Genomic DNA, 14990 nt, shown 5'->3' with positions numbered 1-14990 from the left:
AACGGTGATGGATTAAACCCAGATCTTTTGACTGGGTGTGAGTGTTTGATTGATTCAGATGCTCCGTCCATCACCACCCCCTTTTTTTGTTCCAAACTAATGCAGCACGGCACAGCAAAAGGACTTGCTGCACCATGCAGCGTTAGCTTATTGTAAATCTGCCCCAAAATACTCGGCAACACTTGATTGGAGATGTCCAAGTCTTGTGAGAACTGTGGTATGGCACACCTGCCTTCTCAACATATTTGTTGGCAGACAGAATATGTAGATTGGCAATTCCAAAAATACATGATGTGTACATTGATTGCAATTATCTGGAAACCCCGCTCAGGATATATTGCTAACTGGGAAAAGAGTGGTAGCCATCCACCTGTGGCCATAATGGCACCACTGCCATGATGTTTGCATCCTTTCTGCAGATGCGGGCTCGGAGTTTGATAATCAGAGGATAACGCTGACAAGCATACAAAGTTAATTCAACATTTGCAGCAGGCTTCGAAAGTGGAAAATGCCTCTAAGGATTGCTTAGAACAGGAAGGTTTCCCTTCCTGCACAAAAACAATCCTGCCTGCGATGCAGGCACCCTTGGAGGATCTTCATTTTTAAGGGTTTCTTAACATTTAAGAAGCTGACCCTATTTATAAATGTAGTTAACGCTAGCCTCTGCGTGGGGTCTACATCACTGGTGTACCTCTGAATTAGCCCCTGAATCTCGCAATCCACACAGGATACTTCCGTTGTCAGATTTCTGAGATAAGTGCTTTGAAATAAGATCTTAATTGGGATACAGGGAATAGAATTTGATTGTAAATTATTTTCCTTATTTACCTGTCAGCAAATGGCATATTCCAACCCAGGTAAAAACAAACCACACTCCAAATGGTCCTGCCCAGTTTCTGGTGTATAATCAAACTTGAAAGCACAATTTATCTGATTCTCCTCAAGGGGATCCGGGTCAAATGATGTCTGCAGCGCATAACGGTTAGCAGCACTGTGGTTGTATCTTGGAAAACAGTACCTACTAGCCAAAGGTCTATGCTTCCTTCTGAATGTCAGCCATGTTATGGACATTAAATGACTAATGGAAAAGGTCCTCCAATTGCCCTACAAGCCAAAGAGTTTCCTGACAGAAAACAACATTTTAATAGGAAGTTCTTTTAGATAGAACCACCTCTCAGCCACTTTTGTGGGAAGTTCTGCCTGTTTCCAAAAGGTCAACTTCCGCCAAGAGCCATTGTTCTTATCCAATCAAAGAATGCTTGAAAAATAAACCTTGCATGTGTTTCACTTTTAGCCACCACTTACAAACATTGTTAATGTACATGGAGATCTGACAAAAGAATTTTAAAATTGTTAACCACTGATTAAGAGATAGAAGTTCTGGGCCAGATTTATCATGGATTTGCTTTGCCTTTGCGCCAGGCAAGGGGAGGAAAGGGGACTGTGAGGAGGACGAGTGTGGTGCAGACCAGATACAACTGTGGGACAGGAAAACCCTTCCCACCAAGCTGATGCCATCGAGCGGCCTAGAGGAAGAAGTTCTTACCCCTCTCCAGGCTGGGTTCCGCAGTCATACAAGTACTGTCGATCAAGTTTTTAGATTTATTTTAATCTATTGGCGGGTGGTTTTGCTTGGGGGGGTACACTTTTTGCGGCTTTTGTCGATCTTAAATCCGCATTAGACTTGGTGCCACATGCTAAAATGTGGGCAGCTTTTAAAGCCCAGGGCACGCCTTTAGACATTTTGTCCTTTTTAATTAAACTTCACCAGGACAATTTTGCCCAAGTCCGCTGTAATCAGCAGGGGAGTGTAACTGATAAATTCCCAATCGCTAGGGGAGTACGCCAAGGGTGCGTCCTGGCACCGACCCTCTTTTCACTTTATAGCAACAGGGTGATCAGCTACTATGAACACCAACCAACCGATGCCCCTAAGCTGGATGGTAAGCTGATCTCCCTGTTGATGTTTGCAGATGATACGCTTTTAATTTCAAAGACACAAAAAGGCCTTCAAAAGGCCATTGATGTCTTTAAAGTCTTCTGCAATGATCATGGACTTGTCCTTAATGTAACGAAGACTAAGTTCATGGTCCTACATAAATCTAAGTATGTCAGAGGGAAGGTGGCCATGAATGGGGTCCAGCTTGAACAGACCCAAGTTTTTTCCTACCTTGGCATTAACCTATCATCCAAATTAGATTGGAAACACCACACCAACCAGCTAGCCATGAAACACGCACAATTGGCGGGAGCACTTACAAAAGAATTTTACCAGTCACACACCAGGCTTATTACCCCAGCTCTAAAGATCTACGACGCTAAAGTTGGAGCAGCCGTTCTATATGGCGCAGAACTGTGGGGATTCAGTAATGTAACCCAGCTAACGGGCGCGCAAAACAAATTCATGCGTGGTATTACAGGTCTCCAAGCATCGACTCCCTTAACTCCTCTTTTTTATGACTTAGGATCTCAACGCCTTGAGGATATGGCTCGCTGGATCACTGACATAATATCGAGGGACATAATATCGAGTACCAGAAATATCGGCGAAAAAATATCGACAGACAGAATATCGACTTTGTATCTACAAACAAGTAAGTACAAAAATATCGAGTAAAAAATATCGTTTACAAAAATATAGTTTGTAAAAATATCGACTTTATTAAAAACAATGTTAAATTAAATTAATATTAAAAATAATTTAGTAAAATATACTTAAAAATACTTCAAATAACTTATAATAATTAAATACTTTTTTTAAGTTATAAAAAAAAATGTTTACAATCATATTTGTTAAAACATATATATATAGTAACATAATATAATTAAAAAATATCAAATATTATTACCTTAGGATAGCGGAAGTGTAAAATTACTATTCCCGCTCCAGAGAGTGCAACAGTAGGGAAAGCGTTGGATAGCGTAGGGGTAAAAATTACTATTCCCACTCCAGAGAGTGCAACAGTAGGGAAAGCGTTGGATAGCGTAGGGGTAAAAATTACTATTCCCACTCCAGAGATTGCAACAGTAGGGAACGGGTTGGATAGTGTAGGGGTAAAACTTACTATTCCCACTCCAGAGAGTGCAACAGTAGAGAAAGCGTTGGATAGCGTAGGGGTAAAAATTACTATTCCCACTCCAGAGAGTGCAACAGTAAGGAAAGCGTTGGATAGCGTAGGGGTAAAAATTACTATTCCCACTCCAGAGAGTGCAACAGTAGGGAAAGCGTTGGATAGCGTCGGGGTAAAAATTACTATTCCCACTCCAGAGAGTGAAACAGTAGAGAAAGCATTGGATAGCGTAGGGGTAAAAATTACTATTCCCACTCCAAAGAGTGCAACAGTAGGGAAAGCGTTGGATAGCGTAGGGGTTAAAATTACTATTCCCACTCCAGAAAGTGCAACAGTAGGTAAGGCGTTGGATAGCTTAGAGGTAAAAATTACTATTCCCACTCCAAAAAGTGCAACAGTAGGGAAAGGGTTGGATAGCGTAGGGGTAAAAATTACATTCCCACTCCAGTGAGTGCAACAGTAGGGAAAGCGTTGGATAGCGTAGGAGAAAAAATTACTATTCCCACTCCAAAGAGTGCAACAGTAGGGAAAGCGTTGGATAGCGTAGGGATAAAAATTACCATTCCCACTCCAAAGAGTGCAACCGTAGGGAAAGCGTTGGATAGCGTAGGGGTTAAAATCACTATTCCCACTCCAGAAAGTGCAACAGTAGGTAAGGCGCTGGATAGCGTAGAGGTAAAAATTACTATTCCCACTCCAGAGAGTGCAACAGTAGGGAAAGCGTTGGATAGAGTAGGGGTAAAAATGTATATTCCCACTCCAGAGAGTGCAACAGTAGGGAAAGCGTTGGATAGCGTAGGGGTCAAAATTACTATTCCCACTCCAGTGAGTGCAACAGAAGGGAAAGTAGATACTTCATATATTAAATAAAAAAAAATATATATATTAATATCTATAAAAAAATTACCAATTTAATATAATATAAAAATTTATTAATTACAAATACTAATTTAATTTAATCATTACAATTAGTTATCTAATAATACTAATTAATTACAAATTACCAATTAATTAATTAGTAATTAAAAACGTACTTAACAATTAAAATAAATACTCTAAAATAATTTACATATTTAATTAATTCTAATGAAATTACTTCCCACCCTACTCCCCTACAAACCCACAACCCGCTACAGAAATTAAATTAGTTATATTTACCTTATTTATCAATTAATCAATTAAATAAAATTAATTGGCAATTATTTGGCAATTACAATGTAATTAATTACAAAATAAAAATTAATTAACAATTAATTATAAACAAATACCAATAAATAAATTTACATATTTAAATAATTATAATCAAATTACTTCCCACCCTACTCCCCTATAAACCCACAACCTGCTACAGAATTTAAAGTAGTTAAATTAACATAATTATCAATTAACCAATTAAAAAAAGTAATTGGCAATTAAAATGTTATTAATTACAAAATAAAAATTAATTATAAACAAATACCATTAAATAAATTTACATATTTAATTAATTATAATTAAATTACTTCCCACCCTACTCCCCTATAAACCCACAACCTGCTACAGAATTTAAAGTAGTTAAATTAACATAATTATCAATTAATCAATTAAATAAAATTAATTGGCAATTACAATGTAATTAATTACAAAAAAATAATTAACAATTAATTATAAACAAATACCAATAAACAAATTTACATATTTAATTAATTATAATTAAATTACTTCCCACCCTATTCCCCCATAAACCCACAACCCGCTACAGAATTCAATTACGCAAAATATAAATAACATTAAATTCATTAATTAAATGACATTATAACATAAATACTTTTAACACATAAAATACACTATAAAAAATTCAATATTATTAAATGTTCGATATTTTAATTAACCTATATTATGTACTTCGATATTTTGACTGTCTATATTTTAAAATTCGATGTTACATTACTTACCTTCAAAACGATATTTTTGATATCTATATTCTTTCCATTCAATATTCTGTCCAGCCTATATTTTGTACTCAATATTATGTCCATTCGATATTTTCTAGTCGATATTTTGTCTGTTTACCGGCTGGCTATAGACCAGCAGCCTACTGGAGGAGATTGTAGGTTACTCCAGAACTCTCCCAGTACGCACGGGCCTTTCTTGAGGTTAGAGACGCGGACAGGGCACACAAAATACCATGGATAAGGGAGGTAAGGGCCACATACAATGCCTTGGGCCTATCTGCCTTGTGGGAAAAATCATTAGCTAATACATTCCCGGCTAGAAAAGTTTTTAGAGATTTGTACTGGAATATGCTTGTGCTAAAAAGATTTGGTCATTGTACTGGTCCATCCTTAACGGTGGAGTTTCTAGGACTAAAACACTCCCAAGTTTTTTAGGGTTATTGGGACTTGATTACTATCCCTGGGGACAGGAAAAAATATCATCAGTTCAGGGTTGGGATATTACCACTCAATGCCTTTACTGCGAAATGGAGCGGAGGACCTAGCATTGCGTGTCCTTTTTGCCCCAGTCAGCGGGAAGACGTTGGGCACATTCTTTTTGTTTATCCTGCATACAAAGCCCCTAGGACTTTATGGATAAAATCTATCTGTCTCCAGTTAGGCCTTAAAACACGCTGCAAGTCGGTAAGGATTCTTCCAACCGATAGGTCTCAGGCAGTGGTTATTGCTGTTGCCAAGTTTCTCCACTGGATGTGGATTATTAGAGCACGCAAAACAAGGTCACAGTGACAAATCGAGTTCCTCTTTTAATGGTCTTATATGATCGAGCTACATTAATGTATACTTATTGTCTTATGTGTAAAGTGTAAAATTATGGCATTTTAACTTTAACTTATATTAACTCTTCCTAAAGGAATTTGCATAATGAATTGTATGTGTATATATAGGATTCAGGAATAGTAGATATAGTTTACATGCTACAATTCATCAAATGTATTTAATTTATTATTCTACCGTTGGTTGGATGGATGACATGGATAGTGTTTTTATCTATATATGATGCTTCCTTGGAATATACTGTGTCTGAAATGTTAATGGGTCATTTTAAAATATGTAACTGTCTAGTTGTTATTGTCTTTTATGATTTTGAAATCGAAATAAAGACTTATGAAATTTGAAATTTGTTAATATACATAGAGATCTGACAAAAGAATTTCAAAATTGTTAACCACTGATTAAAAGATAGAAGTTCTGGGCCAGATTTATCATGGATTTGCTTTGCCCTTGCGCCAGGCAAGGGGTGGAAAGGGGACTGTGAGGAGGACGAGTGCGGTGCAGACCAGATACAGCTGTCGGACAGACAAACCCTTTCCACCAAGCTGATGCCATTGAGCGGTCTAGTCGCGATCAGAACCAACGGGGAGGAGCCGGTGAGGTCAGCAGAGGTGCCGGTTACGTCAACAGAAAGGGATATCCCAGGAGGCTGACCTACGGAGACGAAGAAGCCGAATCGAAGAAGGAAGCAGACAGAGGAGGAGGAAGCGAGTGACAGAGGAGACAGCGGCAAGGACGACGGGAGCAGAACAACGAGGAGCCCAAGGAACATCAGCTGTGTAACGCGAGAACCTTGCTGCCTGCTATAGGGAGAAGACGCCCCGGGTCCCTACGCCACTGCCCTGAAGAGGGGTCGTGGCTCAATGCGAGTACCGCTTATGAGATCATTCTGATGGGGGGGTGGGGAAACACTGGGAATTGAGATGCACAAGTGTTGTTTTTGAACACGCACTACTCCCTCACGTTCTCTTTCCCTTGGTGACAGTAGCACAGTTCAGTAAAAAGCCCGGAGAGCCCGGTTTTAACCCTGACCTGTTTTCTCTCCCTTTCCTACCCCAGCCTGAGAAAGAGAGAAGAGAGCAAATGGGCCAGAGTCTAGGAGGCGCTGCCTTACCTGGAAAAGCGAGAGAAGACCCCTGAATCAGAAGAAAGGGAGGACATCACCTTAGTTGCTTTTTGTTCTTTTGTTTTCACCTTTCTTGAAGTGCCACAGCACAACTGTTGTGAAGTCCAGTACTCTTCCTCAGGGAAGACCTACAACCAAGCTATAATAAAAGCCTGGTTATCCCACTATTGCGTACTGTGGTCCCTCAATTCCCCTTCTTGGGCGTCCCACTCCCTACAGAGTCACAAAATCTAAGTGAGATTCATCAACCTGTACAAGGCCACCTTGCGTGGTTCTGCATTGCTTGATAAATCTAGAGGAACTCAAGGCAGCCCAAATTCCCCTTCTTGGGCGCCCCACTCCCTATAAAGTGGTGTTGGAAGTGGGATACTCCTCCCAAAGTGTCACACCATGACACAACCTCTGCTCGTGTAGAGCATGCTCACTCAGCTAGCAGAGTGACAAAAACACCTGCAGCTAGTGCTGGAACAACAGATCCAGACCGCACGAAGAGACAGAGAAGCCCTGCAGAATGCATTGAAAGAGCAGGCCGCCCTGCTCACGGCCAATCAACAAGTGCAGGAAACGGCAATCCTGAGGCTTACAGACGCTATCATAAGCACAAAGATGCGTCCTAATGTCCGGGGGTCAGTACTACAGAAATTTCAAGAAGGGTGAAACCCCGATTACTTTTTCATAAGCTTTAAAAGGGTGGCAACCACCACGGCTTGGCCCCCAAAATGATGGAATCAGTATATTGTGCCCCTTCTATCAGGAGAACTACAGGCAGCCTACCAAGCTGCCAATCCATCCGGCACTCCGGCTTACGAAGAGGTCAAGAGGGCTGTCATTGAGCGCTTGGGTTGCTACCAAGAATTTTACAGGACGAAGTTCCGAAAAGAAAAGTGGGTGCAGGAGACAACCCACGTGCTCTCTACTACAGGATTAAGGATTTGAGTAATAGGTGGTCTACACCCCATACTTCCACTGTGGAAGAGCTAACCGAAAAGGTATACCTGGAACAGTTCCTGGAGGCATTACCAACGAGCACCGATGCATGGGTGAAACAGCACCCCAATCTAAACTCCACAATGGCAGTGGACCTGGCCTGCGCTTTTCACAGGTCCCCTGAGTTTAAGGCTGGTATACCATGAGTCCCGTATAACCCTCCTAAGAACACTCCTTGACCAGACCCCAAACCACTGACAGGTCCCCGTATGCCTCATAGATACACTTCTCCTTCCCCTAGTCCAAGCAAACCCGGACCGCAATGCTATCACTGTGCAGAATGGGGGCACATAGCCAGACAGTGTCCCCATTGGGTCCCGGCGGCAGAGCCTATGGAAGAGGGATATTCCAGAGGGCGCATATTTTTCCATTCAAGTGTACCTTCCTCCTGTACTGATGCAGGCTTTTTCCTGTTAGACAACAGGGAAAGGCCCGCATCAGTACAGGAGGGAGGTACTCTTAAATGGAAAAAAACAACAAGCTTTATTGGACACAGCTTGTCATATCACAGTGTAAGACCAGGACCAAGATACCAAGACCAGGCCTTGGTATCCCAACCCAAATAAGGGAAGCTGAACATGTGAACGTCACACGTGTACACGGGGACACTAAAACCTATCCGGTAGCAGAGGTATTGTTGGACGTAGTACATGATCCACACCTGCAGAAGGTGGGTGTCATTCCCACTCTACCTGAGGCTGTTATCATTGGTACCGACCATCCGAGATTGGAACAGTACCTTGACGAGATTAAAGAAAACACCACAGCCTGGTTACACAATGCTCCATTTAGCAGGAGCGACATTGAACACACAAGAGGAAGGGACAAGAAGAGCAAACTGGAGAAACGGAGGTATAAGAATGCCTTTACACATTCACTGTTATCACGCCCTGCTTTTCCTCTCTCTCTTGCAGACACAAGTAAGACGACTTTGGTTAATTTCCGTACAGCTCAACGAGATGACAACACCCTTACACATGCTTGGGAACAAGTCCGAGAGAGAGAGACAAATTAGGTAGGACCCTAATATTTATTAAAAGGGGCTTATTATACAGGGCCTTGCAATTCGTACCCTGTCAGTCGTGCGCTAGTCAGGTGTTGAGTCTTGGTTTGGTTCAAAAGGGTGTCGACCGCATGGGGCACTAACACGGTGAGGGAGTTTGAGAGTACAATTCCCTCGCTCTGACGGATAGAGACAGCAGCGGCAGCTACTGCTCGAAGGCAGGCAGGCAAAGCTCTGGCTACAGGATCAAGAGTGGCAGAGAAGTAGGCACAAGGGCGTTGCTTGGGACCAATAGGCTGAGTTAGGACAGACAATGCGCACCCCTCCCTTTCGTGGGTGAAGAGGAAAAAGGACTTGGAGTAATCCGGTGTTCCCAGGACAGGTGCTGAACAAAGGGCATCCCGTAACTCCTTAAAGGACGCTTGACACTCAAGGGTCCAAGGGAGCGGGAAGGGGGCATCTTTGGTCAACAAGGCAAGTAGGGGTTTTATAATGAGGCTGAAATTTGGTAACCATTGTCTGCAGAAAGAGGTAAGGCCAACCAAAGAGCGGACTTGCTTTTGTGTTTTTGGGATGGGGGTGTCTAGGATGGTTTGGATTCGATCGGGCGTAAGTTTCCTCCCTTCTTTGGACAGGAGATGGCCTAGGTATGTCACTTGTGGCTGGCAGAACTGTAATTTCTTTTTGGAGACTTTGTGGCCATTTTCTGCGAGAAAGTGTAGGAGTTGGACAGTGGCTGTGATTGCAAGTGGGGTGGTGTCGGCCGCCAAAAGGATATCATCGACATATTGGATCAACACCACTCCATCTGGTAGCTGGACGGCGTCCAACTGTTTTTTAAGGGCCTGGCTGTAAATACTGGGACTTTCAGTGTACCCCTGGGGAGCTCTACAAAATCGGTACGAGCGGGACCTTAGGGTGAAGCCGAAGAGATAACGGCTGTCTGGATGGATGGGGATAGAGAAAAACTCATTCTTGAGATCAATAACAGTGAAGGTAGTGGCAGTGGACGGGATGAGGGTCAGAATGGTGGTGATGTCTGAGACTACGGGGTATTGGGGTACAACCACCTTGTTAATCTCTCGCAGGTCGATGATGAAGCGGTACGCTTTCTCATCTCCCTCGCCTTGCTTCTTAACAATAGGTAGGATTGGGCTGTTGCAGACATTGCTAACTACTTCTTCTACCACCCCCGCATCTACCAGGGACTGAATGATTGCTACCAGTGCCTTCTCGCCCTCGGGCGATATCCGATACTGTGGGAGTTTCGGGAGCATGGCGTCCTGTCTTACGGTTATGTGTATGGGGTCAATCATCATTCGTCCCACATCGGAGTAATTTTTGGCCCATAGGTACGGGGGCAGGGCGTCGAGCAAGGACAGATCGCAGTCAGTCAGGGAGTACATGTGTCGTGCCGGGCAGGATTTAGACACGCTCGGTTTGTCGTACAGGATGACTCGGACTCCATCTGGGGAACACCTGATAGTAGCTCGAAAATGCTTCAGTAAATCAATGCCCATAATGGCGTCAGGGGAGTTGGAGGAGAGCAAAAATGTTGTGTCAGTGGTGTTGCTTTCTAGGTCAAAGGAGATAGGCACGGACAGAGGGTTAGTGGAGGGCGTCCCATCGAAACCTATCGATGTAATGTGTGAGCCAGACAAGGGTGCCCTTGGAATCAGTCGTTTTGATAACACACTACGTGTCGCCCCAGTGTCTACCAAGAATGGAGACTCTGTACCCAGGACCTTAGCGGTGACGTAAGGACCTTGCTGGTCAACACAGAGCTCGACTGGATCCCTCCCTTGCCCATGGCAGTCCTATGCAAAGTCGGGGGCATTCTCGCTGTCGGATAGTTGATACTGGTTCTGTCGGGGACGGTCAAATGTGTTCGATCTCCTTGGTCTGTCATTGTTGGTGTCGTCTGTGTACCCTCGTCCTTGTCCTCTATTTCTCGGCCCACCCACTACGTCCTTGGGGTCCCTATTTCTGTTCATCTCTAACAGAACCGGACACTGGGATTTCCAATGGCCGAATCCTTTGCAGAAGGCACACTGGTCCTCGTTAATGTCTCTACGTCCATTGTGGGGTGTTGAGGTGCGGTCTTTGGGAGGTGGATTTCTAGGGGTGGTCGATTGGTAGTTCCCCCTGTGGGGTTCCCGTCCGACCGCCATACCTTGTATCTGGGCTATCATCACCCTTTCTTTCAAATCTTTCTTCTTCGTTTCGGATGCTCTATCACTCTCATTCTTCTGGTGCTCGTAATACTGAGCCATCTGAAGGATAGCTGCGGGTTTGGAGGCCCCCCAACTACTCTCACTCGTCTGCAGCTTTTGGGAGACCTCTTGTGATAGACCCTTTACATAATTTTGCACAAACAGGTGTTGTCCGGTTGCGGTGGTCATGTCTTGGCCACTGTTGTCGGAGAACACTGTCTCGAATCGGGAGAAGTATTCCGATACATCTTCCTGGGGTTTTTGACGACAGGCCGTGACTATCGACCAATCAACTTTTCTCTCTGGGATCAGTGTCTTTAACTTCTGAACTATTTTGTCTGGAAGATCTAATATGTCCTTTACTGGTTTCTTTCCGGGCTCTCGCCGTCTATCTAGCTCACTGAGTTGCTTCCAGGTATGTCCGAACAGATCCGTGTGGTCAGCCTTCCGGATTTGCTTCCACACGTCAGCTGGCAGGCACAACCCGAAAAACAAGTCAATGTCCGCTAAAGTCATTATCGTCGAACCCAAGGCTGTGCCTAATTCGGTATAGAATGCTGTCGGGTTCTTTCTTAAATCGGGCAGAGTTTGTCTAAAAGTTAAGATATCTTGTCGGTCCCATGGTTGGTAGACCCAATTGTACACAACCCTTCCCTTTGCATCTTCGTGGTTAATATCATCGTTTGTTCCCTGACCACGTGGCGGAACCCAGTAAGGGGCCGCCTCTCTGATGGGCATCATAGTGTTGGCTACTTCTACTGAGGACTCGGTTGTTTCAGGGACTGTAACCTTGACTTCTGGTTTCTGTTCCGTGAGGTGACGGAAGACCTCAAGCATTTGCATGAAGAGGTCCGTCGCATCACGTTCAGTCCCATCTCCAACATCAATCTTTCTATATAGCGTTGTCAGTTTAGCGGGGCCCTTGCTCTGATACCTATCCTCATAGGCGTTCAGGGTGTGGTAGCTGAATCGTAAAATGAAATGCCGTCTGTGGCTGTCGGCATGTGAATTATACATGTTCATTGTGTATTCTTCGCTCTCCTTCCGCTCTACTAGTGCCCTTGCTATTTTGTCAATCCCATCCCGCTCATCTTTACTCAACCTATTTGGTCTGGCTGGTGGTTGCTTGCTAGCCTCGGGGTCATCTGGCGGTGTTGCTAATGTGGCTGGGGCGGAGGCCGTGAGGGCTGGTGCACTAGCGCTAAGGTCGCTCTCGTTCGCACTCAGGGCTTGCAGGTGCTGTTGGCAGGGGGCATATGGAGGGGGCATGTAGATGATTGGGGGACCTAGCAGTAATTCATCGTTCGCCCGTTGTTTGGAGGGCAATTCAGGGTAGAGCGTAGAGGGGGTCCTAACAGGACATTGACCAGTCAACCCTGATTCTTGTTTTTGTGTAGCTTCCTTTCTTTCTTTTATTTCTTCTACTAGTTGCTTAGCGGCTAGGTGGGCTGCCTTTCGTAATTCTTTCCCTATTTTTGCTTCTTCTCTTTTTCTTCGTTGTTCCGTTTCTTTGCGCCACATGCCGATACTATCGAGCATAGTGGGCGTAGTCTTATTTTTCTGGAGCGCTATTTCTAATGTTTTTATTTTATGATCATCAAAGGAACCTATCAGTGGCCACTGACTTTTGAGGTCCTTCTTTGTATATTTATGCCATAACTTAGTATAGGCTATAGCGACTAGTCCATGCTTAGTGAACATGTCCTTATTAGGGGTACCCTCCAGTGGAGCTGGATGGTTCATCTCTAATAAGCGGTCCGGGCTAAACAGGCCACCAATCAGTGGGGAGAAGATAGGCATGACGGGTTACAACGGGGACAAAGGTCTGCACTACCTATCTTATCACGGCGGGCAAAGACTAGACAGAATATTTCTATTCTCCGTTGTTTGCAGGCGGTGAATACCTCAAAAGAACCAATACCGAACACTTAATGTACGGTCAATCAAACAATCAGTGGGGAGAATAAGTAGGTACGACGGGTTAAAAGTTTGCGTTACCCACCTTTTCTCTACCTGCAAAGAGAGACCTTGTTCTTCCCTGTTTGCAGACAGAGAATCTCCAGACAACAATCCACGAACAACAGTTCGGGAAAACAGTGGGGGAGGAAGATAGGCACGACGGATTACAACGGGGACAAAAGTCTGCGTTACCTATCCTTCACTGCTTGCAAAGAGAGAGCCTGTTGTTTCTCCGTTTGCAGACGGTGAATCTCCAGAAGAATCAACAAAAGAGTAATACTAGTATTATCCAAATCAAACAATCATCTCGTAATTTTGTCGCATTTACACGACCTTACCCGGACCGCATGGACAGTTTCCTGTCTTCCGAATCCAGCGCCCGATCGTCCTCTATTCTTCGTGATGTTCGTGGCACTCCTGATGGTTCCCAGTCAGGACCGTAGATCACTCGAGAGAGGTCTGTTCAGAACTAGTGAAGTTCGGATGATCGGCTGTCAGACGAGGGTCTATCGGACAGGAGCTCTCCCGATCGTTGCAGTCGTTCACTCTGTCGTCGGGACCTCTCCCACAGGATCCACGTGTCGCTGATGGGCCCCACGCTTTGGGACGCCAATTGTAGAAAAAGGGTAGGGCTGATGGCCTTTTTCAAAGGTGCCCGGCGCTAACCGCCTCTATACCATTCTAGTTATCAAATAAAGAGGCAGGCGCCGGAGACTGGAAGGCAGGAAACAGAAGTTTTATTCCGACGGAGCAGAACACATCAGATCAGACAACAAGGTATCGTCTCGAGGTGCTCTAACAACCTCTCTGAGGCCTGGCCTCTTATACTCTGGTTTATGACATGTGAGCATTCTTTATTGCACAAAAGCTCTTTGAACTTATAAAAAGACATCCCCGTAATCCTCGTGTCAGACCCACCCCACATGCATCCACAATAAAGGTCCTAACCCTGCTGATAATGGGAGGGGGCTATCACGCAGCTGAGTGTTCCGTCGATTCTTAGGATGTGTGCGCCTGACCATATCCCAGGGGGTGGGGAGGCCATGATCAATAGAGGGTCCTTTGAAGAGGAGTGACTCCATACAATAGGGGGCAATAAACTGCATCTTCCGGCTAGGTGATGGCCTGGGACCTCGTGCGGCCGATCGGATTCAGAGGAAAGGGTCATCAAAGGAGAAGTATTCATGAGGGGAATGGTCTGTGTGGACAATCAAGTGCGGAGGGGGAGTTTTATCAACAGAGGGGTATTCATGAAAGGAGAGGAGGTGTTGGTCAGGCGCGGGCTTGACTCCCAAGGACAGGGTCATGCGGACTTGTGCATGTGAGGGAGGGGGGCAGCCAGGGTGCGCGGAGGGCGCTCGCAGGGTCAGGGAGCGTGCTGGTGATCGATCGTGAACAGGGAGACCATGGTACCCAAAATGGCTGCCGTGCAGGTTATATGTGAGTGACAAGCTGGCGCAGATGATGTTCAGTGCGTAAACTTAAAATTCCACATACTCTTGATTTGTTCTAATTTATGATTTCTCACATAGTGAGTCTTTTTCTTGACATTCATCAATGAGTAGATTGAGACTGTTCCACCATCCCAATATCCCTCCTAAATCTATATTGGGAGTCCGTGAGCACATGATTATTGGCTGCCCACATGTCCAGCCTGTCAAGTACAATTATCTCCATTATCTTTGCAGATAAATCAAGGAGAGACATAGGGCAATAACATTTGGCATTCCCCTGTCCTCCCTTTTAAATATTGGGACGTTAATACTATTTATTTATTTATTTATTTATTTTTTACATTTATATGTATGGCGCGCAGGTACCCAACAAGGGTTTCCCGGCGCCGATGACAGACTGAAGCGGTTT

This window comes from Lissotriton vulgaris, chromosome 9 (assembly GCF_964263255.1).
Source record: "Lissotriton vulgaris chromosome 9, aLisVul1.2, whole genome shotgun sequence".
In the NCBI taxonomy this organism is placed as follows: Eukaryota; Metazoa; Chordata; class Amphibia; order Caudata; family Salamandridae; genus Lissotriton; species Lissotriton vulgaris.
This window is presented reverse-complemented; position numbering follows the sequence as displayed.